Here is a 27,462-nt window from a genome sequence, read left to right as displayed (position 1 = left end):
TGTGTGGGGGCGGGGGGAGAGGGAATGTAACTGGGAAGAACAAATCTGAGTCCATACTGAATCCGTTTCTTTTACTTTAAACTTTGTATTCTATTGCTTTTGCTGAAAGTTAAGTCACTAAAGGGATGTTGCCAGTAGCTTGAAGTGTACATAATGTCCATCTCCAGAAACCCAGCCTCCATGCCTGAGCATTAAGCTGGTAACACCCTGCTTTAAGCTCACAGGAGACATCCAGACCAGGCCCACCTGGGAACGGCTGCAGGAAAGATGAAATTAACACATCCCCTCCAGAATCTGGCCGAACAATGAATTATTTGCAACAATTTATTGCCTTTTTTACTTTATCTCCTCACCTCCCCATCTTTGTTCTACAAAAGCAGCTAGCATCCAAACCCGGCCAAGATGGTTCTTTGGGACACTGGTCCACCGTCTTCTCAGTCTGCTGGCTTTCTGAATAGTCGCTATTCCTTGCCCCAACACCCCGTCTCTCGATTTACTGGCCTGTTGTGTGGTGAGCAGCACAAACTTGGACTCAGTGACTGGACGAGATAGGAGACACCCAGTTCCACCAGAGTATACCAGCTACGTGACAAAATGCATACCATATCCTAAGAGTTGTGAGGGATTCCAAACAGAAGATGTGATCAAACCTGCACCTTCAGAAGTTCTTTCTGGTTGGAGATAGTGTGAAGCATGGATTAAAGTGGGCAAAACTGCTGCCAGGGGATCGGTTAGGCACCTGCTGCAGCATTTAAGATACGTATGTATGTATTATGTATATACCTAAGGGCTACGAGTGACATGTCAGTCACATGCCTACATCTGTGATTATAAACAAGTCTTTCTATTCTCTCTCCTCTCCTCTCCCTCTCTCTCTAAGCTTCTGCTGGCAAGACCATTGTAAGGTATGGGACCAAAACACCCTATGCCCCCAACAAATTAGCATGAGAACTGAAAGTTTTTGGTTTCCTTTTAATAGCCTTTTTTCTGATAAATAGTGAATTTGTTATGGGAAATATAGAACATTTAGAAAACCGTGGTGAAAATCACTACACCGCCGCCCATGCCTTTGGGAGCCTCTGAAAAGTCTGGGTGGGGGCAGGGGCGCAAGAAGGGCCCTAACTCCCCACTGCACCCGGCAGCTTGGAACCTTGTGCTGCAGTCGGTCAGACCTGATCTGGGACGGTAAGCTCTTCACAGGCAGGTGCACCACGGTGCCTGTGCACTACGGAAACAACGGTATTTCTCCCTTAGGGCTTGGCGCTTGGAAACCTAGAATTAGATTGAGGGATAGGGTTAGTTTAATTTTTGTGTTAAGCAGAGCCGATGGCCAGACCAGTGGTCCTCCTTATTCTCAGTTTCTGCATCTGTGGATTAAACCAACTATAGATTAAAAATATTTGAGAAAAAAGAAAAAAAATTCCAGAAAGTTCCAAAAAGCAAAACTTGACTCGGCCCCTTGCCAGCACCTCTCTATGCAGCACCTGCATTGTATCAGGGGTTGTGAGTCATGAGGAGCTGACGCGATGTGCGCCAGGCAGTGCGCGGAGGTTGTATGCAAATACTGGGCCGCTTTATAGAAGGAACTTGAGCACCAGATTTTGGTCTGGGGGAGGGAGGAATCCTGGAGCCAACCCCCCGTGACAGTAAAGGGCCGCTCTATTCTCATTTCCTAAGCCTCAGGAGCACTGGCCATCAGTGTGTGTGGCCAGTCGTGTTTTCCAGAAACACCAGCAGAACGTCTCCTGTCCCCCATGACCCCCTCACAGCATGCCCCCGACACTCCTCCCTCAGGAAGCAGAGCCTGCTCCCCCCCTAGAAGTGGTGGAACCTTGACTGGCAAAAGTGACGAAATGCAAGCTCCAAGGCCAGGTCGTGAAACACAATTTCCATCTCACTCCTCTTGACGCACTTGCTTTTGGAACTTAGGTGCCTGGTTGTGAGGAAACCGGTCACACGGAGAGGCCATCTCTGGATACTCGGTGACACCCAGTCTGAGGCCGACCACCTAACTGTGAAGGCTGAGTCTCCCCGCTGAGCTCCCAGACCCCGCGGGTCAGAAACGGTTAAGCCCATTGTTGCTTTCTCTGAATTCTCGACCTTCAGAATCCATGAGCTTAATAAAACAATGGCTCCTTTGTGCCTCTAAATTTGGGATGGATTTTTATAAGCAATAGCCAACTAGAGCATTGTGTGTGTGTGAAAATTCTTCAACAATTTGAAAGGTACAACACAGTATGTCATTATTGTTTAAACTGTATTTTCTTAATTGCCTACTAGGCTAGCTTCCTTCCTTCCTTTCCTTCTTCTTTCTTCCTCTCTCTTTCCTTCCTCTCTCTCTGTTTCGGCCCTCCTTCCCTCTCTCCCTCCTTCTCTTTTTTTTCGCTCATTCTTGCCACTTGTATTGCTTTCAAGAATTACTCTGTCACCAAGGACTGAACTCTTGGAAAGGATCACGTTTTAACATCCTCACTGATGCCACACGTGCACTCCTACCACCAATACTGTCAGTGGACACACAGGCAACAAGAGGATACATACACGCAGCTCCAGGAAACACTCACTTTGTTCCACCATCCACGATGCCAGGACATGTTCACGTGACTCTGTCCTTTCCGAGTTTACCCAGAGGAGCCACAGCACAGAGCACTCTGTGCCACCGCTCAGGACCCCTCAAGCAGGACTGGAGGCAGGGCTCAGGCAACGCTGTGTCATCACTGTTTGTAATGGGATCACCTCAGTATTTCAGATGTTGGAATCTTCCCTTTGTAGCTGATCTGTCTTCAGATGGATGCTGGGCTTCCTCGGTTTTCCTGTTAGGTAAGTTGGAGACAAATGACAAAGTGAGAGAGAGACAGGGACTGAGTCTCATTTGTTTTTGAATTGTAGGATTAACACTTGAAATTTTGTGTAAGCTCTGACGTGTCTTTGCCGTAGCAGCAGGAATCCACAGGCAGCTTCAAAGGTGGACGGCTCCTGGGGGGGGGGGGGATAGGTGAAGCAAAGGCGTCAAGCTCACAGCACGACACCCCTCAGCGACCCAGGCAAGACTTGGTGTTTGCCGCACTGACACTGAGGGCAAGCCGTGCGCGTTTTCATGCGAACGCCCTTCAGGTGTGGCTTCTTGCTGTTATGTGGGTGTTTTAAGTAGGTTGTGCCCGAGGATCTTGGAGTGCATGGGGCCGGGGTCCTGTCCCTGATCCCCACGTAAGAAATCCTGATTGCCCCTCCTCTTCCAGGGAACATAAGCTCCAAGGCAGAGGACGCCACGTGTGACTGCGCACGGAGGGGTCACCAGCACAGGGGACAGTGCACGTGGGTACATGTCGGTCCTTCCAGCAGACTTGCTTTTAACCCTACCAACCTGGTATCACCACAGATTTGGGGGGCTCTTTTAGAAAACACAGAATTAAGACTACAAAAGTGGGTGTGAAAGTCAATACTCAAAATATAAAAAAAAAATCACAAGTTACAAATTCACAGCTTATAAAGTTTTTATCTTCTAATTAAACACTTTCATAATCCTCTTCCATAACACTTTTCCCTCCATATGTTTTTTGCTGGATACCCTTTGATTGGTGATATCTATTATTTCCATGGCATTTTCTATGAGAGACAAAGATGTTATCTGTAAATATAGCTATGTATCTTTGGATATTTCTGTATCTATCAATCTGTCTATAGATAAACAGGAAGATAAATTAGTCTTCCTCCTAGCACGGTTGATCAAAACATGTTTGTTTCTCACGGTTTAGAAAAAAATCATTTCAGCTTCACAACTTGTTAATGGTCATGTAAAGGTAATTTTTAGGATTGCTGTCAAGTTTAGGAAAAATTCTACTAAGTGTATTTAATTTATGAGCTGCAAGGTTTGGAAGACAAGCTTCAATCCGTGGACCTTTCAAACCTGTTCCTCGTGCGTGTGACCTACCTCAGGGCCGTGCGCACTGGGCACTCGTGGGCAGGTTCTCTTGCGTGCCGCCGTACACCCTTTGTGCTACAGTGACAAGTGAACTGGCAGAGAGGACAGTAAAGTGATTTCTACACCAGGAGAGCTAGTAGTAACGTAACCATACCCGACAGTAACTGTGAGCCATGTGAATACGCCATGAAACCCCTAGTTAAACGTTATCTCCGATTCGACTTCTTAGATGGATTGCTGAAACATCGAGGGTCACTTCAGCGCAGCCTGACATGAGGACAAGTGTGATGGAGGGGGCGGTAAAGAGGAAAGATGCAACTTTACCAGCAGCATTTAAAGCACGCTTTTGGGGAGGAAAAATCACAAACCTCTTCTCTCCATTGGATTGCCTGTGTTACGATTCTGACTTCGCCACTTACTAGGTGTGTAACCCAAGCCAAGTAAGTTCTCTCTCTGTGCCTTGGTTTGGTGTTACTACCCACCTCACAGATTGTGATAATTAACTGATTTAATGGATGCAAAGTGCTTAAAACAGTGCCTGGCATAGAGAAGCAGTCACAAAATGTTGTGTTTTTATTGTACTAAACACAGTATCTGACTGCCAGGGATGTCAGAATAGCCAATGGACTCTTCTTCTATAAAATGTTTTACATGTAACTATAAATGCAAAGATAAAATAACAACTCAAAGGCCAAGTCTCAGAAAAAATAAAAGGCTCCTGGATGGAGTTACTGGACTGTACGCCTTGACTTAAAACACTTTGTTCTCGGTTCACAAACCACATAAGAAAGATGTTTGAAAAATTAGGGCGAGAAGTTGCAAAGGGAGATAAGGCACACCACTGAAGCAGCCTGTTCTCGTGACTACCTGGGCTGCGTTTTCCCCTTTACCCTTCCTTTGCTGTTGATGCTGACAGCTCAGCAAGGAACAGGGTCAGAGGAGTAGTTAATGATGCATCTTTAGGATAAAACTTACCCTAAATGTATCCAACATGGAGAACCGAAACAAAAATGTTGATGAGATTTTGCCAGGAGTGAGCCATGTTTAACTGGCTCCCATGTTCGTGAGCAATGTTTAATTTCTCCCCCAAAAGATCGTTATTATAGGCACATAGAAAGTATGGCTTTCAAATAGGAGGGGGAAGAAAATCAAGAAACCAGGAAAAGATCTTCCAATTTCTACTCAAGGAATGAGCCCTAATTGTCCAATTTAGACTTGACTTGTCTCCCTAGCCTGAAGACCATCTCCCTAGAGCTCCTTCCTTCCTTCCTTGGGGAGCTGCTCATCTTGTCAGGGAAACAGTCAAGAAGTCCTCTCCACGGGTAAACACGAGGCGCGCCGGCACTCTCCCCAGGGCAGCTGGACAGCAAGCAGCCGCGGAGGAGAATGAGAGGGACTAGAAGTGGCAAGTGAACCCCAGACGTCTCAGTGACAGGTTGGTCTGAGACGGACACGCTTAGCTCCGCTAGGACCACCTCAGTCTTCCTGTGGCTGCCTCCTTCCCAGAGATGAGAGAAGCACCATGGAGCCAAGAGGACCCATGGAGGGAGGTGGCTTCAGTGCTAGGTCTCATTCCAGTTACTGAGCTGCCAGACCCCTCAAATGGCCCTGGGTCACTGCCAGGAGCGGGGCTGTCCTCACCTGCAACTCTCCACCAACACGGCAGTGCGAGGGGTTGGCCAAGCGGTGATTGTTTGTTTGGTGGGAGCAGCGGGAAAATGGAACTCCAACTGGCAGTCAGGCTGTAGAAGGGAGGCAGAGGTTTAAAAAGAGAGAAGGGATGAGGTGTTAGCCACAGGCTTGGTCCAAATGTACTTGCAAATGTAGGATCGCCCTGGTCCTCAAGGAGAAAACGCCTGTCCTTCTCACAAGGCAGAGTGCCAGCAGACAGAGCAGAGGTGGAGGGAGCGACATGCTCTCAAACAGCCTACATGTCACCCCTGGGGTGGCCTTACCAGATGAGTTTGTCAAATCTCCCTGCCATAGGGCAGAAAAAAATCGCACACACATGCACACACACACACCCCCACTCACTACACGTGGTTCAGAAATCAGAGCCTGCCGCAAGGACACGGGAGGGGAGGGGAAGGAAAGACAGAGAAGGCAGACAGGTCTTAAGAAAAGACACGTAGCACCCCGCAGTGACTCTCCGTACCACACTGTTTCACATTCCCTAAGGATGGCTCAATGTCCAGAACAGCACCTTTGTTACCAAAGTTCAGGTACCCACTGCACCCTGAAGCCAGACAAAACAAAACGTTGGAGTTTGGAGCAGAGAAAGGTTTATTGCAGGGCCGAGCAAGGAAGACAGGGTGGCTCGTGCCCAAGAAAACCTCAGACTCCCCGAAGGGTTTCAGCAAAGCACATTTAAAGGCAGGTGGGGAGGCGTTGCTGGGCACGTGATCAGCTGTGCACAATTCTCTGGTTGATGTCGAGGGAACAGGGTGCCAACACTCTCAAGCCCTGGGCACCAGAAGGTCCGGGGGCCACATGCTCTCCATCTTCAAGTAGGTAATTTCTTCTCTTTGGTGGTGGTTTTTAGCATCTGAAAAGCTCAGGAAATACACATGGGATTCTGTTATCTGGGCCCTTCGGAGAGGAGCTGCCGCAGAGGACCTGGGGGAGGGGTCTGTCCCTGGACAGCCCCACAGGGTCCGGCTTGGTTACATCTTGAACCCCTCTTCAATCTCAAAGGGGGTCAGTTAGGTAGAGAGTGAAGGAAAAGAAGCAGGTCAGCCAGGAGCGGTATTAACATTGTGAGGGCAGCGGTGACCATGGGTACTGAAGTCCCCGGGATCAGAAATGCTCTGACAGGGACCACCGGGATTTACTGGTTCAAAAACTATGAACTGTTTTAAGATAAACTGAAACTGACATAGTTCTTTCAATCTGAAAATGATGGACTTAATTCTTTAGTGATAACAAAAGACAAGGCGTTTCAGTAGACAGAGGGCAGTGGCGGCTGAGAAGCGGGGACCTGCTGGATGAGCCTACAAGCGATCAGGAAGCATTAGCATCCACACGCAGTGAGTTCAAGTTTGAAGAAAACTTCAGTTAAAACAAGGCCACACGGCATAAAATCATCTGACACAGGTTGGGCAGTTTTGTGAACAATTATGTGTTTAAACACACCCAACCCAACACCAAAACCTCAGACCCCGTGGGCTGAGCAAGGCCGCTGCAGGCGGAGCGCGTGTCTAGGTCCGAGAAAGCCGCGGGCCGCCGGCGCTCCACCTGCTGGGTAGACGCCGCCCCGTGACGGCGCATGCTCTTGAGCCCAGCTAGGCCGGAGGGCTTCGGAATAACCCACTGTTCATCTGTTTCTAATGCTTTTCCATCCTCCAAGCTCTCAAAAAAGAGGCTTGGCCAGCCCTGGGTCAGTGGGTTAGGCAGCTCATTAGCAGCCCCCTCCCCACTGACACAGTGGCTTCACCGGAAAACAGATTTAAAGTGATTAATTCATCACCCACAACTATCTGCTCACCTTCCCCTGACCACAGTCAAGACAGCTGCTTTCACACACACACACACACACACAACTTCACCACCAGTTTGGTAAATCTTTAAAATTTGATGACGCTAGGTCTTATGAGGAAATAACTCATAAGCTCTTGTCAGGAGTACAAGCTGGAAGCAAGATTCCCCAGTGTGCAAAGGTGTGTACATCCAAGAGGTGTGCATGGCGTGTTTGAAATGCCAGTAAAACTTCGAGCAAACTACACACGCACCAGCTGAGAAACACTCCCAGAGTGACAGCGTGCCTGTGTGGTCAGGCGCAGACGGTGTGCCGCGTGTTTTAACAAGGACAGTATCTCCCCAGTAACAAAAAATGCTGTAGTTACGATTATTAATCTTTCGTGTTAACACATTAGTAACAGTGCAATGAGGAAGAGACCCTTTGATGTTACCCAGAGTCGCACGGCCAGGGACGGAACCAGGACTGAAACCATGTGTGATTAACCCAGGGCTTGTCTGTGACAGGGTCACTCCCCAAGCCACCAAGCCATCAAGGAGGACCCCGGAGTGTCTCCAGGAGCCAGAATCCACGCCAGATCCCCATCCACAGGCTGACGTTGTATTTTGGTCGATTTCCAATGATTGCAGCATAATCCAGCAAATTATCCTGGAGCAAATTGCTTCAATCCAATAATACGACGTGACTGAGAAACTAGCATCCGCCTTTCTGAACGGCCCTGTGGTTGTATTCTTGTCTCTTTGTGGGGACGTTTTCCCCTGTGACTGAGTGAGAAATGTGTCCTTTCTTCCAAGGAGTCAGAGCCTGGCCGAGGCCTGGCAAACCACCCGTACAAAGCAGATGTTTCACTGCTGAAGAAATTGATGAATGAGCAGGGAGGTCTGTCAAAAGGCAGTCAAAAAATAGAATAAGCAAAGGTTGGACTTATGTTTGCCAACAACGTGGAGGAATGGAGCATTTGCAGGGCAGCTCTACGTTGGTGGAGACCTTTCACACGTCGTGAGGAGGTGATGAGGAGGCTTTTGTGGGAAGGGACGAGCTGGCTGCTTGAGGTGGCAAAGGAGACCCGGGGGAGCATCTGGGTAGACATGCCTCCTTTGAGTAATTGAAAATGTAGAGTGAAAGCAACGCTTTCAGGATGGTATTTTCTTTCCATGTAACAAGAAAATATAAGCTCCCGTTGGTATAACGGACGGGGCTTACCGTGAGAATTCATCCCGTCTTTGCCTTCCATTATCCTTGCAGAATAGCAAACTGAACTGGCAGAATGTCTCCTCCGAGACAGAGAGAGAAAAATCTGAGTCCATCAAATCAGTCCAAAGACACAGCGTCCACCGCAGCGCCTTGCGGGACAAGATGATACCCGCGGGGCCGTGGCTGTGGGACCGGGGCAGAGGACACTCACAGCAGGGCAGCTACACACAGCCAAGAGGACTGCTGTGGGAATTTATCAGAGATTTCTCCAATTAGAGCTGGAGCCTTGCAGCTTAGCTCTGAATCCACACGCGGGAGCAGTATCAGTCCTAGCTAAACGAATGATTGAGCCGTCCCAAACACCCCTGAAGTGCGGGGCTGAGGACGTGTTCAGGCTCTAACCCAAGGCAGCTGATGTTGCGTAAGCAAACTGGGAGCCTGTTGTCACAGACACCAGCACACACCACTGGACCAGCCGCCCCAAGCCGCCAGGATGTTCCGAGCGGTCACTGAACTCAGGGTGTCACCAGTTGTGTCCTGAACACAAAGGGATGCAAGACTCGACTAACACAGATGAGTGTTGCTTTTATATTTTAGCCTCTCTGCTATGATTACATGAAACATACATCCATGTATAGCCCCAGATGGTTTTCTGCAGTCAAGTCGATCTCAGAGATTCTGAGTTATAGTCGTCTTCCCAGGGACCTATCTTAGCCTGTTTGGAATTGACACTGAGATCTCTGTCTCCACAGTGCAAGAGCTTATACATTCATCAGTACGCGTGATCATGGAAACCTAGAACCGTGCATGTGGGATGAGACACTGAAACAGTCAAACCCCAAGGATCTGTCGTGTTATTGCCTCCATTTAAGAAGAAATACGGTATTAAACTTTAAATAAATTAGAGATTTGCAGTGCCTCTCTTCAGGATGAGATAGCATTATCTTTCATCAAAAGTGCCTTTTCTAAGTGGACACTTTCCGAAGAGAAAATAAAGAATTCTGGTAAAGAAAGATTGCGCTCAGGCTGTGGGGAAAATAGACTGATAACACGTGACCACATAAAAACTCAAGGCAAGTGCACAAAGTAAAACAAAGGACAAAGCAAAACAAAACAAAACAAAACAAAAAAACAAACCCCAAAAAATCACCTCACACTTCAAAACAAATACTATAAGTAAATAAAAAAAGAAAAAAACTTTTGCAACTCATATGGTAAACGGCTAGTCTCTCTAAAAACTGAGAAGAGGAAGAATCCAATAGAAAAACAGGCAGCAATCAGGAGTAAGTTTCCAGGGAAAGAATACATTTGTGAACACATAAAGCAGACAGTCATCTCTTTTAAAAGCTTCACACCAGCTAATGCTGCCATGAGACACCATTTCTCACCTATCAGAGTCACACGCGTTCAAATGCCTGATAACACAGAGCGTTGGTTTGGCTGAAGGACAGCAAATACTTCCGTTTCTGGTGATACTTCAAAATGCTAAAATCATTATGAAAGATTAAAGTCTTTCCAAATCACAAATGAATTTACTCCTTGAGCCAGCAGTCCTGCTCAGGGAATTTATCTTTAAATATACAACTGTGGACGTACAAGGTCACGTTTGCACCAGGTTATCATGGCCGTGTTATTTGTAGTCACAACATATTGTAAAGGAATTGTCTTTCCATCGGAAATCACCGAGGCTACAGAACTTCCACACAAAGGAAAAAGAAGTAAGTAGTGTTGCATAAAGAGAAACCAAAAACGTACATGCGACACAGGAAAGGTCATTTCTTATTCGGGCGGGAGGCATGATGAGATGGGCAGATAAGACTGGAAGGAGAGACTCCGAACCACATCTTTCCGTGTAGCTTTCTACACCGCGACCTGCAAGTATATTACCTGCTCAAAAATAAAACTAACATCCAAAGCTCAGCATAATATACATCGTAAAGTTAACAAAAAATACCTACTTCCTGTAGGTTGATTCCATCATCAGTTAATTCCAACATCAGTTCTTCTGGAAATCAAGGTTCTCCCTTGCGTCTTTTTCCAGATGAGTCTGTTTGCCGCGTGCCACACAATCCACATACACAGAGAGAATATTAACAGACTGGATCTTCTGTTTAAACCTGTAAATATTGTGAAGCCAAGAGATGGTGTGTGATTTTATGATTCTTCCTCTTCTCCTGAATGAACCACAGATGGCGTATAGTCATTCCTTCTAGCTGGCTGACTACATGCGTGTGTGTCACTGGTGGGTCTGTGGCTGGTAAGGAAATGGTTTGCTTTTCTGCGTGATTCTTTGGGGCACTTTTAAGTTGCCTACGCTAGGAGAGTGTTCATTTTATCACTGGGAAAAAATCAGTAACAGTTGCTGTCAAGATTTTATTTCACTGCCACAAACCCAGTTCAAAGGGAGACCCCTAATACAGGGCAAGTGCAATTAAGACGCGTGGAAATGTTACTTGGACAGGGGTGCACTGGCAAGCCTGTGAACCTCAGCTCTCAGGCAGCGCAGGAGGTGACACACTTCCCTAACAAACTCCAGAGGCCAGCCCACCCCCACCAGCCCAGTTAAAGCACCAAACTGTTTCTAAAATCATAGCCATTTCCCAGAAGCAAACGGTACACGGGGCCCACCCGTCTCGGCGGAATTCTGAGTCCACCACTGTGCTCTGTGCTAATGATGCAGGCTGTCCGCTTCCCTAACAAGCCAGGCTTGTTCATTGGAGAATGTAACAAATAATTTCAAGGTTATGTCACTCTTGGCAAGCACAGGAACGCTGGTGGGAAAAGGAAGTTTTCAGAGCAAGGCGAAGACTGAAACCTTGTTTGGAACCATCAGCCTGCAAACCTGCAGAACCATAGTGCTCAAATTCACAGGGTCCCCAGCACACGTAGACAGCGAACGCCAACTGGCTCTTGAGAGGATGTAAGTTAGGAGTTAATTTGTTCACATTCAACCTCTGCAAGTAAGGAGAGAGCGCTGGAACACACAGTTTAATGTTTCTTGCCTTTAAATGTTTGCTTGGTAAAGATTACACTGTCTTTTCTTCAAATCACAGCCAACTTTTGATTATTCAGATGGTTATCTGCAAGAACTTCAGTTCTGTATTTCTGGTTCACTTTTATAATTTTACTGTTTATGAATCACTCCTCCATTAGATTAGCAAAGAAAGGGAAATTGAGCTGGCCTGATTAGCTTGTTACAGGCCAATTTCACATTCAAGGGGCTGTTCCCTGGCTGTGGATAACTATATAGTGCTCTTAGGTCAAATTCTATTATTGAATCTATCGGGTAGGGATAAATTTGGGAGTTTGAGATTTGCAAATGTTACCCACTAAACATAAAAATAGATTTTAAAAAATTTATTCTGTAGAATACAGGGAACTAAATTCAGTATCTTGTAATAACCTTTCATGAAAAAGAATATGAAAACAAAAAATTAAAAATAAAATTAAAAATAAATAAATCCAATGAAGCACTTTCTTTTGGGGGTAAGGGAAGCAGACCAGTGTTGGGCTCTGCCCTCAGTGACCTGGTTCTGCCCTCACTCTTATCTGCGGTTCATTTGGTGACCCTGGATGGGGCATGTGTCTCACTGTCCCTTTGTTTCATGGGGACAGTTGCCCTGCTGACTCTGTAGAAACACTTTCAGAACAGAATTGGGAAAGAAAATTAAAAATGCCTCTGACATACACAAGCTTCCCCAAAGGAAGTTTAGAATGGATTCTAGGGCACGTGCAAGCAGATTTATTTCTTCCAAGGAACACTAAACGCTGGGCCTTGTGCATATTTACCAGCCAATTAGCCGTGCGTGTAAATCTTGATGTGCTCCATTGCATAAAACATTCCATTTTCTAAGGTTCTGTCGGGGTATATTATCCTGACAGATAAAATCACATTACCATCAACTCTAATTGTGCCCAAAATATGATTGTGTAGGCTTCAGATTGCAACCAGGGCAAGGAAGTATGTAGGCTTCAGATTGCAACCAGGGCAAGGAAGTAACATTTGGGGAGAATGTTTTTTCTCTTCATAGAATATTCGGTAACTTGACCCTCGTAGCCTTAATTACGATGGTACCAGCCAATAGCACTAGGCCGGAGCGATGTCCTAAGTCCACAGCCTTAAAGGGACCACGGCCTCCATTGGCCAAGAAGAGCCAACAGACATGCAGCCTTGAGGATAGAGACCTTTTCATTTTAAAGTTAAGTTTTTGTGCGAAGGGCAGAGATATTAATTAGCTTTTTCTATTGTTGGCAGGAAACAGAGGTACAGGTGTGCAGACAGTGAAAGGAGTTGCTGCCTTGTCTCCTGGCCTCCTTGACCTCAGTCTTCCCCCCGCAACAAGGCACCCTGACCACGAGGACAGGGCGCAGCCAGCGTGGGGAACGGCCAGGGCTTCACCCCAGCACGCAGGCCTGCACCACCACCCTGTCCCCAAAGAAGGGAGACGATGAAGAGAGCCGAAAGGAAACCTGACAACCTGGGTTTTCGCCTGCCCTTTTACACCGCAGGGCCGCGGGTCTAGGAAGCACTTTGAGGTCACTAAGCAATAAATTCAGGCCCTCCACAATACACATCTGCTAGTGCCTCTCATGTCCTGGCTGGGGATTTTAGTGAACGTTTACCCGTGTCATCTAGTCAGACCTCTTAATGGAATACATCAGTGAAACATTTGCTTACTGAATGAACTGGTTTAGTAATTGATGAATGGCTTTCATTGGTAATATATGAATTTCTAGAAATATTTTATAGCTTCTAGAGGAGGAGTTTGGAGGAAAAATGAAATCAAGTGTGGAGATCATTTTAAGCAAGTTCTGTCTGTATAACAGCACAATCTTATTTTGATGGAAAGTATTAACATTTGAAACAATATGAAACCTCAGAAAAACCAAAAGTAAGTAAGACTAATGTAAAATGGGCCAGAAAGTTATGCAGGAAACCCTTTGAAAGATACACTGCACTTCTAATTCATAAAATATTTGATGTACTTCTATTATCTCATAGTTCATATTAAAATTCTGATAAACTGACACACAGCTCACACTTGAAGTAAAACTAGCAACCTGAAGCTCTCTGAGCTTCCTCATCCCCAGGCCACACAGCAGAAACACTGAAATGTATTTTGCTTAGAATTAGGAAGCAATGTTATCACATATCGCCGTATTACCACATTATCAGAAAGTTGTATCAAAGAGAGTATTTCCAAATGTATCCCTTCCCAACCCCTTTCCCCCGATAACCATAAAATTGTTTACTATGTCTGCAAGTCTGTTTCTTTTGTAGGTGAGTTCATTAGATCTGCAAATGTTAACCACTATATGTAAAAATAAATAAAAAACGAATTTCTTCTGTACAGCACAGGACACTTTATTCAGTATCTTGTAATAACCTTTAATGAAAACACACGAAAATGAATGTATCTATGTATATGCAGGACTGGGACATAATGCTGTACAGCAGACACTGACACACTGTAACTGACTATACTGCAATTTTAAAAAAAGTAAGTATGTGCTTTAAGGGAAAAAAAAAACCTATCTCATGTTCTCTCTCTTCACATGAATTGCACGTAATGCAATCTCCATTAAGTGGGGATTTTTCATCAGAGTGGTTTCAGATTTTCTATTTCATTTTCCCTCTTAAGGATTGCACACTTAGGCTAGGCAAAAAGCAGATTTTAATCAGAGTGGGCATTTTTCCAAAGTACTCTTCAGTCTGGATCATGAAAATGAGGCAACATGCATGGCACAGACCCCAGGTGTTTTTAAAGTAGGTGACACAACACACACCCCACGAGCTAGATTATGTGTAAACGGGGAAGAACACTGAGGCTTCAAAAAACCTAACGGCTGTTGGTGAATATGATTTAATCTTTAAGACCCAGGAGGAAGGAAAGTTGAGCCCCCGGGAAACTAACTCTATAAGGGTGTATTTCTATGTTTACACACGTGTGTGGAGCTCCACAGAGCTTACAGACACGCGTCTACATACACAAAGACAAAGCGACAGCCTCTCAGGGTGAAAACTTGGGAAAAGGGCACCAGGGAGGTTTCCTACCAGGGACGGAAACCACATAAATGAAGTCCCTGGAAATGAACCCTGGCTCTACATACAAACCTGTTCAAACCTTAACTGACTGGATCAAGTTATTTCACTCGAATGAATGCGACAAGGATGCTCATGGAAAAAGCTCTACTGGAGGCCGTGAGTGATGGTGCCAGAGGAGGCAAAATGAAAACTGACACAACATTGTGAACTATTTGTCAATTTAAAAAATATTTTAAATAGAATAAAAAATAGCAACTTCTAAAATTAGTTTTAAAGATGCTGCAACAAGCTGGAAATTCAGAGAACATGCTAGCCAGGCTTACAACTGAACAGATATTTGAAACCAGCCCTTTGTGAGAAATCGAAGCGTCTGTCGCTGCCGAAGTGTGGGTTTGCTGTCTGTGATGTACTTTCAGTACTGCCTCCCTCCCCGCGTCACACACTGAGCCGGGGCGCAGACCCACATCACGATGTGGCTGCAGACACATCGCCCACCTGTTTGCCTGATTTTCTCACCCTGCAGTAAGAACATTAAAATAGATGATCTTAAGAGTTAGACTTCAGAGTTTTTCAAATCTAGAATTCATTTGCTCTAAGCCAGAGAGACTCAGCAAAAGAAGGGCAAATACAAAAACAAGTGTTTTGATGACTACATCAAAACCTGTACATTTGAGTGTCATGTTTAAAGAAATACTGATGCTAATACTACTAAAATGGCCAGACTGAAGTCGTGCTAACCGCATGCCAGACGCGGTCCTCTGCCACGTATGTGTTAATCTTCATACGTTATCAGTGCTCGTTAATATTAATGTGTGCATATTAATCCTCACAGGAGACCCATGAAGCAGTTACACGAACTGAGAGGCAAGCCCACAGTCAGACAGCAGAGTATGTGCGTCACCACCACGACCTCCTGCCTCTCTCAGCCGCATCCTCCGTCCTCCTGGGTGGACTATACCACATTCTGGGACACCTGCTTCCCTCCGCTGCCCTCAGCTGGGCCAGAACCCCTTCCCCCAATTCAGTTTGCATGGACTCTCATCACCTGCCGGGACCACATCTCAGCTCCACTCCTGCCGGAAGCCGCCTCAACGCAGCCACAGCACATCGTGGTTAAAGGGTTGGCGCTTTGTCTGGAGTTGGACGCACCTGGTTCTCTTTCATAATAGTAATTACTCTTAGTTTTTTGTTAGGGTCTCATCAAGCTTTGGTGGAGCGACTAGTGTAGGAATAGCCCTAGAATCTCTTTAGAATAAGCATTTCCACCTTCGTAGGGGTGCAGACATTTGTTAAAACCTAAGGCCTGTCCTTTGAGATTTCTGTATGTTATGATTTTTTTTTTCAGTCAACAAACTTCCCCAAGGGTCTTATCTCTCTAAAACACTGAAGGAAGCGAGTGGACTGGTGGCACCTGTGTCCTTCCCACCCACTTCCCCCAGCTGCATGGTCTCCACGCCCCTGCACCTGCTCGCACCTGACCTCCTGTTTATGTAAATGGACGGTAAGATCTCATTTTATTTGGCTCATCAGGGGTTCACTCAGGTGCAGCCGTGCCCAGTAGAGCTGCCATTCATGTTTTATTTGAGACAACTCAACTAGGATTTAAAAAGGAAAGAAAAAAAAAAGGAATGAAGGAAAAAAACCCAAAGACCCTATTCTTCCATTGGTAAAGCAGGACCAGCAGTCAGATTCCCAGTAGCATGAATGGCGGGTCCATGTCCGAGTCTCCCCCACATTCACTGGGGCTCAATGGGAAAACCTGACAGCCCCTTTCCTTAGAGCACACACAGCAGCAGGAATCTGTCTTTTCAGATTTTTATGTATGTATCCTCCCCCAAATCCTGTATTTAAAGTGTCACGCTCATTAAATTTGATTAGAGCAAAGTTGAATGATTTTTAAAAACTCTCAGCTAATTGTTTCTTAATTAAGTTGGGTAATTTGTGATTCAAAAAGGATGTTAGATTTCTAGTCAGGTAGGACTCAGCTCACAGTTACTGATGAGGAATAAAAAGCAAGATACAGAGTAGAGTTTCAGAAATCAATGCAAAATAATAAAAAATTAAAATGGAGAAGCAGGCTATCAATAGCACAGCTGTAACAAAGAGGAGGCTTGTTTTGTATTGATTAGCTCCTGGTAAATAATGCATCACTGCTTCCCGACAGTGCAGGCTGCAGCAGATTGTTTGCTGTGGGGGTAGCGGGGCAGGCCGAAGCAATCAATACTGGAGCTGTAAACACCCTTGAAAAAACGCAGATCCACAGCCCACATGGGAGCAGTCTGGGGGCCACGAAGCTGGAGTGGCCTGGAACAGGGCGCGCAGACCACTGCCTGCACAGTGTCTCGCAGCCCCCCAGAAAGAACCAAGATTTGGTTTAAGATGTAACTAACTCAGGACGTCCTATCTGAATGCTCTCGCGCCTTCATCCGCTGCAGTTCATCTCCAATTCCACAGCTTAAAGGTGGTTTGCAGAATTCACCAGCCCTTTGGAAGACACCAATCAGACCCGCTTTCCCACTACGCAGTGTCAACTAGATTGGCAGTCGTTGCCTCGAAAGATCAGCCTACAGCAGACCCACAGATTCTCCTCAAATTAATTGTTTTATAATTTAAAAGCCAGTGTATGTTGGAACTAACAGACTAGGCACGTCATTGTCTTCAGGGTTCCCAATCCCAGCAGTGCTGAAAACTTAGAAGCAGTGACCACTCATCTCCTGTGAGAATGACCACCCCCCAAACAGCACCCCGTGCACCCGGGTCTCCCAGGAGAGCGTGCTGGGGATTGGGATGTGTCCTGTGGGGTCCTGACAGCCCAAAAAGAGCGCTGCTGCTTCTGCTGCTTAAAGGTTCTGTGATTCCAGGCAGTCTTTAGATGTTTGTGGTGTCTTTGTCCACGAAACGAGGACACTAGCTTCTTCCCTTTCTGACGTAACAGACTTCAGTGGGAAGCAAAGTGAGCTATTGCCCACTATAAGCTATGAACCGAGTTCACATCCTTTTCTGAAAAAACAGACTAGAGAATCCTTCCAGGGAAGTAATGCTTTCCAGTGGTCATGGCTGAGGAAACCAAAGCTGAAAGTTAGATTCAGACCAGTATCTTCCCCTACCAATTAGAATGTATTTCATGTTTACTTCATTGTATTGTATTGGAGAAAGAATTTCAGGTGGTTTCAACATGGAGAAGCCGTACAAAGTAACGTTGATAAAAATGTGGTGAGCAAAAATCAGAGAAACAAAGAAGGGTAGGAAAAAGCGAAGCCGGGAAGACGCAGGAAGCGATGACTAGAACGTGGCTGCGGTGGCTGGGTTTAGCCACGCCCCTTATGTCACAAACCCAGCTGTGCCCTTGTCTTCCCAGCTCCACCTGGTAAGACAGTATCTTAGCTTAAAACCACTTTCAGTCGAAGAATTTATACATGAAAATTGGGAAATACCACAAATCAGAGCTGCTTTTTCGCCAGAAATCTAGTTGTGAAACCCTTGCCCACACCCCGGACGGGCTGACCACCTGCCTGCACGCTCGAGAGAACCAAAGAAATGGGAGATTTTGTTCCACAGTTCAAAGTCAACAGGATAATGTTTTATCTAATTTGTAAGCAGAATGTGTAACTTTCCTGTTACTAAGCATAGGTGCTTCTAGCTTGGGGTTCTCACAAAGAAAAGTACTACATGAGGTCATGGGAAACTGTCACCGATGTCCTGGTCTCCCACCAAATTAAACAAAAACACTCATCTGTGAGTAGTGCAGCTCTAACATCGCACTGTGAAATTGCCCATCGTGCCACCAGCGATAAAGGGAGCCAGGCAATACTTGTTTTTCACGAAAGAGCACAAAGTATTTTTTTTTACATCACACTATTCATGACAAAGTCTAAACACCCCGAGAAATTAATCTATACAGAGACTGACCGAGTGCTCGCTACTCCTGCCTTCTGTAACTGTCAGAAAACGTCGCAGCGGTTCACAACTCGCTTGCGCTCACTCTCTGCCTCTGTATGTATACATATAATACACTGAAATACTGGACATGTTTAAAGTCCAATTTTTATTCTTACTAGGTAGAGAAGCCCGTGTTCAAAAATCTTCATTTTAACTGTGTTTGTATTTTTTTTAGATTTACCCTTCCCTGTAGGGCAATATTTTATGTCTTTCATTAAACCAGTGTTTGTAGAACTGTAGAGAAGGGAAAAGAAATTCCATGATACTGATAGATCGCTAACCTATCCTATAAGCTGATTTATTTTAGCCAAATTTTTTCTGTTCTTCAGTTCTTTTCTGATTTTAGTACGAGCGTTATTTGCTCAGACAAGGGTGTCAGTGACACTGGAATTTCAGAAAAAGGCAAAACACTTGTCAACACTTTTGCTTTCTTTCATTCTCTTTTATGCATTGCAAATGCACCCATCCCATCAGAACAAAGCCAGCACACCTACCTTCCTGCCACTCACTTGTAACGCTCAATTTCCAACTTCACCCTTTACTCCTCAAACTGTTAAGCTACAACCCATTCACACTCCTGATGAAAGGAGCTGCTTGAAGTATTGGACAATCATCAACTCCTGCCTCTTTTACATGACAAAGAGACCTTTCAGGGGTTTGGCAAGTACCTTACCAATTAAAGGGATACAATATATTTTTTAAAGCATTACTAGTTGTGGAAAAACAAAATGTACTCATTGTAAGAAATTTTTAATTAACAAAATGTACCCCCCAAAAGCTATAAAATAAAATTACATCACAAAGGGATAAGCACCACTAATACTTCAAAACTAGTCATGAGAGTATCTTTATACATAGAAACATGCCTTCAATTTTACAGGATTGTAGTATGGTTGTTGCACTGTAAGGGTTTTAGCTGACAATTTTGTGTTTCTTCATGGTATTCGTTTTAAAAGTTGATTTTTGGCTATTATTGGTGATGGAATCCCAGAGTTTACTGCTTCACAAAAATTCTTACATGTTTTACTAAGGAATAAATCTAACACTCTGGTTAGGAGATTCCAAAGTCCTTTATCATTCAGAATGTTGCTAGACCACCCCTCTGCAGTAGGACAAGGCTGGGTCCAAGAGGAGCTCGCCGTGTTTGTTTCACGTCCAACAGAGAGACTGCTGTAGCTGGTGAGTCACACAGAAAGCACGAGTGCCAACAAGTTCTGCCTCCAGGTACGTACGAAGCACCCACCACTGTTGAGTTTACACTTGTATACGGGGTGGGTCTGAGCACCCAGTGGTCCTGGCTTCGGAGAGCTTAGAGATGAATAGCGAGATATACGCAAAATAAGAAAATTCAAAATCATAGAAAGGAGAATTGAACCAAGACTCATGGGTAGAATCGAGAGAACTCGATGGTTGGTTGAGTGAAGAAGGGTTTCTCGAAGTTTGAAGTTTCCATCTTTAGAGACTCATCAAACGAACGGGTAATCCAGATAGAGCGGACCTGGTGGCAGAACAAGACCTCAGCTTTGGACAACATCAGTTGAAGATACCTCTGGGATTTAAGATTTTGGGGGGATCACCTGTTAAGTATTTTTACCACAATTTAGAACAACAAGAAAAAGATGCCTATGAGATTTCCAGGATCAAATAGCCCGTATTTGAAAACACAGTTGCAGATTTCAGGAGCATTCAGACCTGGAAACCAAGAGGTCCCCTGTAGCTGCTCTTGCCCAGTATGCACTGCCTGTTGACTCCGTGGTCCTCACAGGGCCTCCTCACAACAAGCCACTCCAGCTGTTCATCCTTGGTCTCTGGCTTCCGTCTCCTCAGCGTATCCAACTGCATTTTACACTTGGAGAGAAGTGGCTGTGGAAACTCTCTAGGGTCTTTGCACTGCTGTTGGGGCCCCTTATTTTCTGCAACAAATACTGAAATAAAACGGAGCTCTCCCTGAAAATCAGAATATTCTGTTCAAATTGTTTGTTGTCACATTTGTATCAACCCATCCATACGGAACCTTGTTTCATGTCTTTGTTTTCAAGATACCTTATTTCATGTATGTTGATTCATTAACCTTGAACTCACGGCCAAAGGAGTATAACCCAAGCCAGAATGAATAAATAATAAAAATAATGTATTTTCTCCTTAGGACTCATAACAACCTTCCTGTTCTTAGGACCATTGGATAAGGTAGGTTTCAGTACTAAGCTTGAGGGCCTTTTTCAACAGTGAAATCACCATCGACCAAATAAATGCAAAAAAAAAAAAAAACAAAAAACCACTAAAAATAGAGCATGAGCTTACTGCATAAGGGCTGAAACAAGAGGGCAAAGTGTCCCCTTGCTGAGCCAGAGCTGGGAGAGTGTGGCTGGGCAACGATGCACACCGCACATGATGTGACAGCCCTGCTCACGCTGATGCTGTGGCCACAGGTGTCTCAGCAAGCGGGTGAACCAGCAGGGCAGACGTCGTGAGTAATGGAGTCCATCTGTGGACGAGAAAGCTCTGGTCAAACACCAACCACCACACAGCACAGAGGAAAAGGAGCAGCTTTCAGGCTGAGTAGGACCTCAGTAGACATGAGGGATTCTCTGTAAGGTCAGGAAGAACATCCAGAAAGCAGTCTACCAAACAATTCTCAGTCAACACAGGGATGGGAATAATCTTTTTTTCAGTCAGAGAAGAGACCTCATAAGACCCAAAGTGTTAGGAAGAGAGCTCACAAGGGCGTGTCCGCTGCAGTGTGCGCAGTTAGGCCAAGACTAGAGACAGCTGTGCATGTGCAGTAACCAAAAAGCCCCAACCAATCTGCAAGCAACTGCATGTCAGTACAAAACCCAGCATTTCTTAATAGGATGAAAGCAAATCCAGTGCTCAACACATCAATTCACCATGTCTGGTAACCAGTAGGAACTTACCAGGCACACAAAGCAGCAGAAACACTTATAAGAGGAGGAAAATTATTAAGAACATATGCAAAGGGTAGAGACAATGATCTAAAACAGCCATTAAAAAGTATTACCAATACGCTTGATATAAAGGAAAGTATAAACATGAGGGGAAATGTAATAAAAGTAACTCCAATGGAAATTTCAGAGATGAAAAATTCAAAATCCAATAGAATGCATAGGGGGCATCGACAGTCAAATCACAGCTACTTCAAATGCTTCTCCCTCAGTAATGGCTAGCACAGCAGACAAGCAGACCCCGAGTTCTGGCAGTACAGCCCAACTGCTGTGAAAGAAGTCGAACTAGTGGAAAATGGTCTGCAAAGAAAGCACCGGTCTCAGGTCGCTTCATCAGTGAGGAGTAAGAAATGTTTAAGAGGAAGTATACCAGGTCTGTAGACACTCTGTGAAAAAGCAGCACTGGAGGGAGTACCTCCCTATCTGTTTAATCAGGCAGCATTACTTCACTAGGAAAACCAGTTTTAAAAAAACAGAATAAAGAGAATAAAAATAAATACAAAAAATTGTAGCAGACTAGTAACAAAACACAGCAATATAGAAAACAGATATAGCATGACTAACAGTGGGAGGTTCTACCAGACAATGCAAGATTTGTTTGATATTCAAAAATAAAAATAGCATAAATATATCAATGGGACAAAGAAATCACATACGATCATCTCATTAGGTGCACCTAAGCATTTGGGAAAATTCCAACACATGTTCATCAAAAATTCTTGGCAAAATATGGCAAAATACAAATAGAAGTGAACTTCTTCAAACTGATAAAGGACTTTGCCATAAAATCTGCAGTTAGCATCTTACTGAAGAGTGAGATACTGACTTCTTTGATCCCTAAGGCTGAGAACCAGGTCGGAGTCTACCCCAGCTCTGCAGTGAAAGGGCGAGCTCGGTCAGAGTGGTAAGGCGATGGAAAGACACCAAAAGCAGGTGGACAAAGTAGTGAAGCTTCTGTATTTGGAAACAACGTGCCTATCTAGAAAAGCGTAAGTAATCTATAAACCAGCTCTTAAGATGAGTTTACCAAAGTCACAGTATACAAAAATCAACTAATTCCCATGTACCAGAAATGGAGTTCATACACATTATTTACAATTACAACAAAAATGAAATGCTTATGATCCAAAACAACCAAAATCTTAACAGCAATACAACATATGACAAGCTGATTTAAGTTTTTATGGAAATTCATTGAATCCAGAGGAGCCAGAAAAAAAATTGAGAAAGCAGATTTGGAGGACTTCCATACCTGCTTTCAAGACTTAACCAGAAAGCCACAGTAATCAGGGCAGTGTGTTACTAATGTAAGAACAAATCAATGCAGCAAGAGGGTCCAGAAATAGACCCACCCTGACACAGTTAACCGATTTCTGACACAAGCATTAAAGCACTTCAAAAGTAGTTTTTCAATAAATAATGCTGAAACAGGATAGCCACATGATACAAAAAGAATCTCAATTACCTTACATCCTATATGAAAATTAACATGTGCTATGAACCTCAATGGAAAAGTGAGAGTAGTGTAAGAAAACAGGAAAACATCTTTGTGACCTTGGGTCAGGCAAAGATGTCCAAAAGGACACAAAAAGCCTGAACTGTTTATTTGTAATTTGGACTCATCAACACTGGGATTTTGGCTGAGGCTGGGAGTCCAGGTGCCTTGGGGCCACCCTTCCAAATGCTCAGGCAGTTGCTCCCCTGAGGACCTGCATGTGAGGGTGGACCAGCACAGGGGAACAGGCCCCAGTCCCGGAGGACTCTGCACACATCTTGAGCCACGTCACTTCTCCCTCCGGTCCTCAGCTCCCAACCCTCTTCCACGCCGCGTCCTTTGCACACTCTTCAGGCTTTCCCACAGAGAGATGGTCTCTGATAAGCCCTTTATGTCCTGTGACAGGCAAAGGCATACAAGGGCTTGAAAGATTGCTTGAAATGAAAGTCAAACTATACACGGGAAAAGCACAAACAGCTTTTATTCTTAATTCTGTGAGGATAAACAGAAAGTAAACTAGTATCTGATTGTATTTTCCTTCTGTATTCTCATAGTTTCCATTACAGTCTTCAATAATGTATCACGTCTGTATTCTTAGCCTTGGGTCCCAGTAACATTTCTCTGAAATCTGAACACAGAATTCCTGAACTAACCTTTTTCCCCTAGGAAGTATGTATTTTAGTTGAATAAAGTATTTTGATTTTGTAACATTGCAAAACCAAGTATGCAGAGATTAGTAGGTTCTTGAAAAATTTTAAGTATTTTAAGATGTATTTGGTTCACAGAGTAACTCTGTTTCCCTCCCACCCTTGGCATTTGCCTCATTCTTCACAAACCACTGCTCTTAAATTATATGCTGTCCACAAGGGACAGGATATAATGGACAGTTGGTCACAGCAAACAAAAACAGACTTGCCCAACAACGTATTACATTCATGGCATGCTTCTCTTGTTTATGACAAGTTCTGGCTGCATTTGACTAGTTTGGAGTTTTCCCATATATTGTTTTTTTTAAAAAAATTAGAATGTTTTTAAGGTTAGCTACAGCAATAGTAATATAATATAATTTGATTTTACATAGTACACTTAGAAACTGAATTATAGTAACTGCTCTAATTTGTGGGATACCAGAAAGTTATGTGCAACTTTCCAAATTAAACCAATAGACCAAATCCTGCCACAAGATCCTGGCCTCAGTAGACTGCCTCCTGCACGTGACTCCTCTGTGGGACAGCACTTATGAATCGTGTCAAACTCAAGCACTGGAATACAACCAGAAGAAAACCTACTTTGTCTAGTTGACAGTGGTCTGCATCTCTGCTTTTGAATTTTTCTGGTGCTTGTAAAAAATGGCAACATGATATCCCAGAAATGTGGGTGAGCAGAACACTGGGAAAGCTAAGTGCTAGCTGGTCCGCCCACCAGAGAGCTGTCAACTTTGCACGGTTTTTTTTTTTTTTTTTTGACCTCGTTTTTTTCATGGTAGAAATAAAGGCTTAGACTAAACGCCAAAATGCCCTCAGCACTCCAATGTGAAAAATTAAATAAACCAGGCATTATTCTCAGCACTTTACGTATTTCACTTGTGAACGCAGGCCTCAGAACCACCCCATGAAGCAGCAATTACATTATTTTGCAGATGAACAGAAGTGGTTCCATAAAACTGTTGGTTCAGAAGTCAAGCTGCCAAACATGTGACTGCTTTATTTATATTTTGGAGTCCCACTCTCCAACTCCGCTACTGCCCACCCCCACCGTGGCTTACCCCACATTCCCCTCTTCCACGCAGCCCTCGGAGTTGCCCCCTGGATGGCTAAAGCTTGGATTGATAAGCACTTGCACAAAAGCACTGAAATTCAGGAGAGAAATGAAGACTAAGTAGAGACATGACTTTTGTCAGTTTCCAAGAGGATTTCGATCCTTGGCTGGAAACAAACTCTACCATAAGGATCACTTCCATTAGAAAATCTGCATTACTTTAAAATTGTTCACTGGTAGACGGTAGAGCGCACACAGAAGGAAACCTTGCTGAAAACGCAGCTCTTACAAAGGCAGCCAGCGGCGTTGGAGACCCCAACTGAAGTCACACTTCCCGGGCCCCACAAACATGTGAAGGGAATTCAGTGGATCAGGTTTCTAAACTCCTGGATAAGAGGCCGGGATGGAACGTGAGGTAAACTTACTCCTTTTATAATTATCCCAATTTTACGAACACTGTACATTTCACTTTACCAGCAAAAGTACTTTTAATTTTATAACACTCTTGTTCCTTTTCCTAAAATGTGATGAGTAGTTTTAAAAAACATACAAATGTGATGAGTAGTTTTAAAAAACATAAAATAGCACATGCCTAGCATGCACGAGGTCCTGGATTCAACCCCCGAAACCTCCGCTGAAATAAACCCAATTAACCTCCTCCGTAACAAAGTTTTTAAAATAGAATAAAATTTTAAAGTAAAAATAAAAGACAAAAAACATGAATTTAAGTTAATTGAGTGAGCATCTCGGCTCTTGAAAACACAGCTGATGCGGCGACAGCTTTCCCAGTGCGAGCATCGTCTTTGGTTCAAAGGGAAGAATCAGCCGGCTTTATCTTCCCTTTTGAGAACACAAGCCGACTCCAACTTATTGTTCCACTGGGCCGAAATTCATGGTTAAATATCGACTTCAATAAAACTCCGACACTATTGGAGTATTTTTGGTATTGCATAAATCACAGAACCATCACAATTTTAATGGGGAAAGAGACCTTTGAAACAATTGTCCTTTGCATACAATGACACTGAAACCCAGAAAGAGTAATGCTTTCTGGAAAAAAACTTACCCAGTCATACATACTTCTCAGGAAAATGATCAATTATTAGTGCTAAATGTGAAATAGACAACTACAAACATACCAGTGCCATTATTGGTTTATCATCTTACTGTTTAGAGCCCAACTTCACTCCCAGAGGTTTCCGGTTGTTCTTACCTTGTTCAGAAAGAGCCCCCCAGGTTTCCGGGTGACGGGCTCTCGGGACGGCGCCGTTCCCAACGCGGCTCTACCTCCCGTCTCCGGATACGCGTGCTGCGGCTGCCGCAGGACGCCGTGCCCGTCGGACGCAGCCGGAAGGCACCCCCGTTTCACCCGGGGTTTGTGAGATCCTTATGACAGAGACGAGTTCCGGGCAGTAAACAAAGCCTGAGTTATTAAGCCGAACTGCGTGGCCTCAACCGCCAGCGACGAAGCACGGAGAACGCGGAGAAGTGAGGGCGGCGCTGCCGCGAGCCAGGCCACAGCACCCAGACGTCAGAGGGGCTGCCAAGCCCGGGGGGCGCTCGGCCGAGAGCGGACTCCCTGCTCACAGGCTCCGAAAGCAAAAGCCACTCCTCTCACAGCTCGGTGTAAACAGCTCGGCGTTTAGAGCTCGTTGTGACAGCAACCCGCATCCGAGCGAGAAATCGAGCAACACTCAAGAGACTTGAAAAACGCAGGTTCACCTCACCACCAGACCAACAAAACTTAACACTACAACCTCTACACCGTCTGTAGGATTACACAGGCCTTTTATAGGCTGCCAGTTTTACACTTTGCAACGTCACATGCAAATAAGGTACAACAGAAGTTGACCAACCAGGAACAAGTCTTGCAGAAATAGACCAATCAGGAATGAGCTCCATGCAATGAAGTACTACAAATGGACCAATCACAAGTTAGGAAAGTGAACCAATCAGGAGTGAAGGAAATAACCAATCAGAAGTGAGCTCAGGGAACCAATAGACTTCTAGGTGTAAGTTAGCTGCTTTAGAGGCAAAAAGTGAGATAGAGCTTCTGGCCCAGGGAACCGAACGGTGCTAAGAGGAGAGCAGCGGCCCTGCCTAGGGGTCCTGGCGGTCTTTTTATGGGGTTTCCCGTCTCACTTCCAGAGAGTGACATTCAAGTTGCAAAATGCATCATCATCATCATCATCATCATTATTATTATTATTATTATTATTATTATTATTATTATTATTATTATTATTATTATTATTATTATTATTATTATTATTATTATTATTCCTTAGGCACTACGAAGAGCTGCGGGACGGAGACGGGAGGCGACAGGCGGTGTGTGACTGCGGCCAGTCCACGGGGGAGGACGCGCAGGGGGAAGGCGCTCGTGCTTTGCTGCCCACGGAGGAAGCGCGCGCAACCCCCGCCCGCCTCGCGGAGGCCAATTAGCGCCGCAGCCCCCGGAGCCGCCAGCCCGGCCGCGCCCGCATGCTCTCGCCCGCTGCCCCCAGCAGGAATCGGTGTCGCTCTGAAACCACGAGCCGCTGCTTTGATGGCTCAGGAGACCTTGGCCTTTTAAACGGATAAACAACCTTTCTTTTCTAACCTGGGCCATTAGAGGGAAACGCTGTGAGAGCCTGTGTTCTGAAACAGCCAGGCTGGCTCGGAGTCAGG

General features: G+C 44.9%; 1 long non-coding RNA gene across 1 annotated transcript; it reads right to left on the bottom strand.

Moving 5' to 3' along the window:
* Positions 1 to 952: 952 nt before the first annotated feature.
* On the bottom strand, positions 953 to 26,545 carry LOC106730653. Its single transcript, XR_004317397.1, has 4 exons — positions 26,006 to 26,545; positions 10,550 to 10,708; positions 2,565 to 2,813; positions 953 to 1,272 (listed from the first exon to the last, which is right to left on the bottom strand). It is a non-coding gene; the product is annotated as an uncharacterized LOC106730653 (long non-coding RNA).
* Positions 26,546 to 27,462: the final 917 nt, after the last annotated feature.

This window comes from Camelus ferus, chromosome 35 (genome assembly GCF_009834535.1).
Source record: "Camelus ferus isolate YT-003-E chromosome 35, BCGSAC_Cfer_1.0, whole genome shotgun sequence".
Taxonomy (NCBI): Eukaryota; Metazoa; Chordata; class Mammalia; order Artiodactyla; family Camelidae; genus Camelus; species Camelus ferus.
This window is presented reverse-complemented; position numbering and strand designations above follow the sequence as displayed.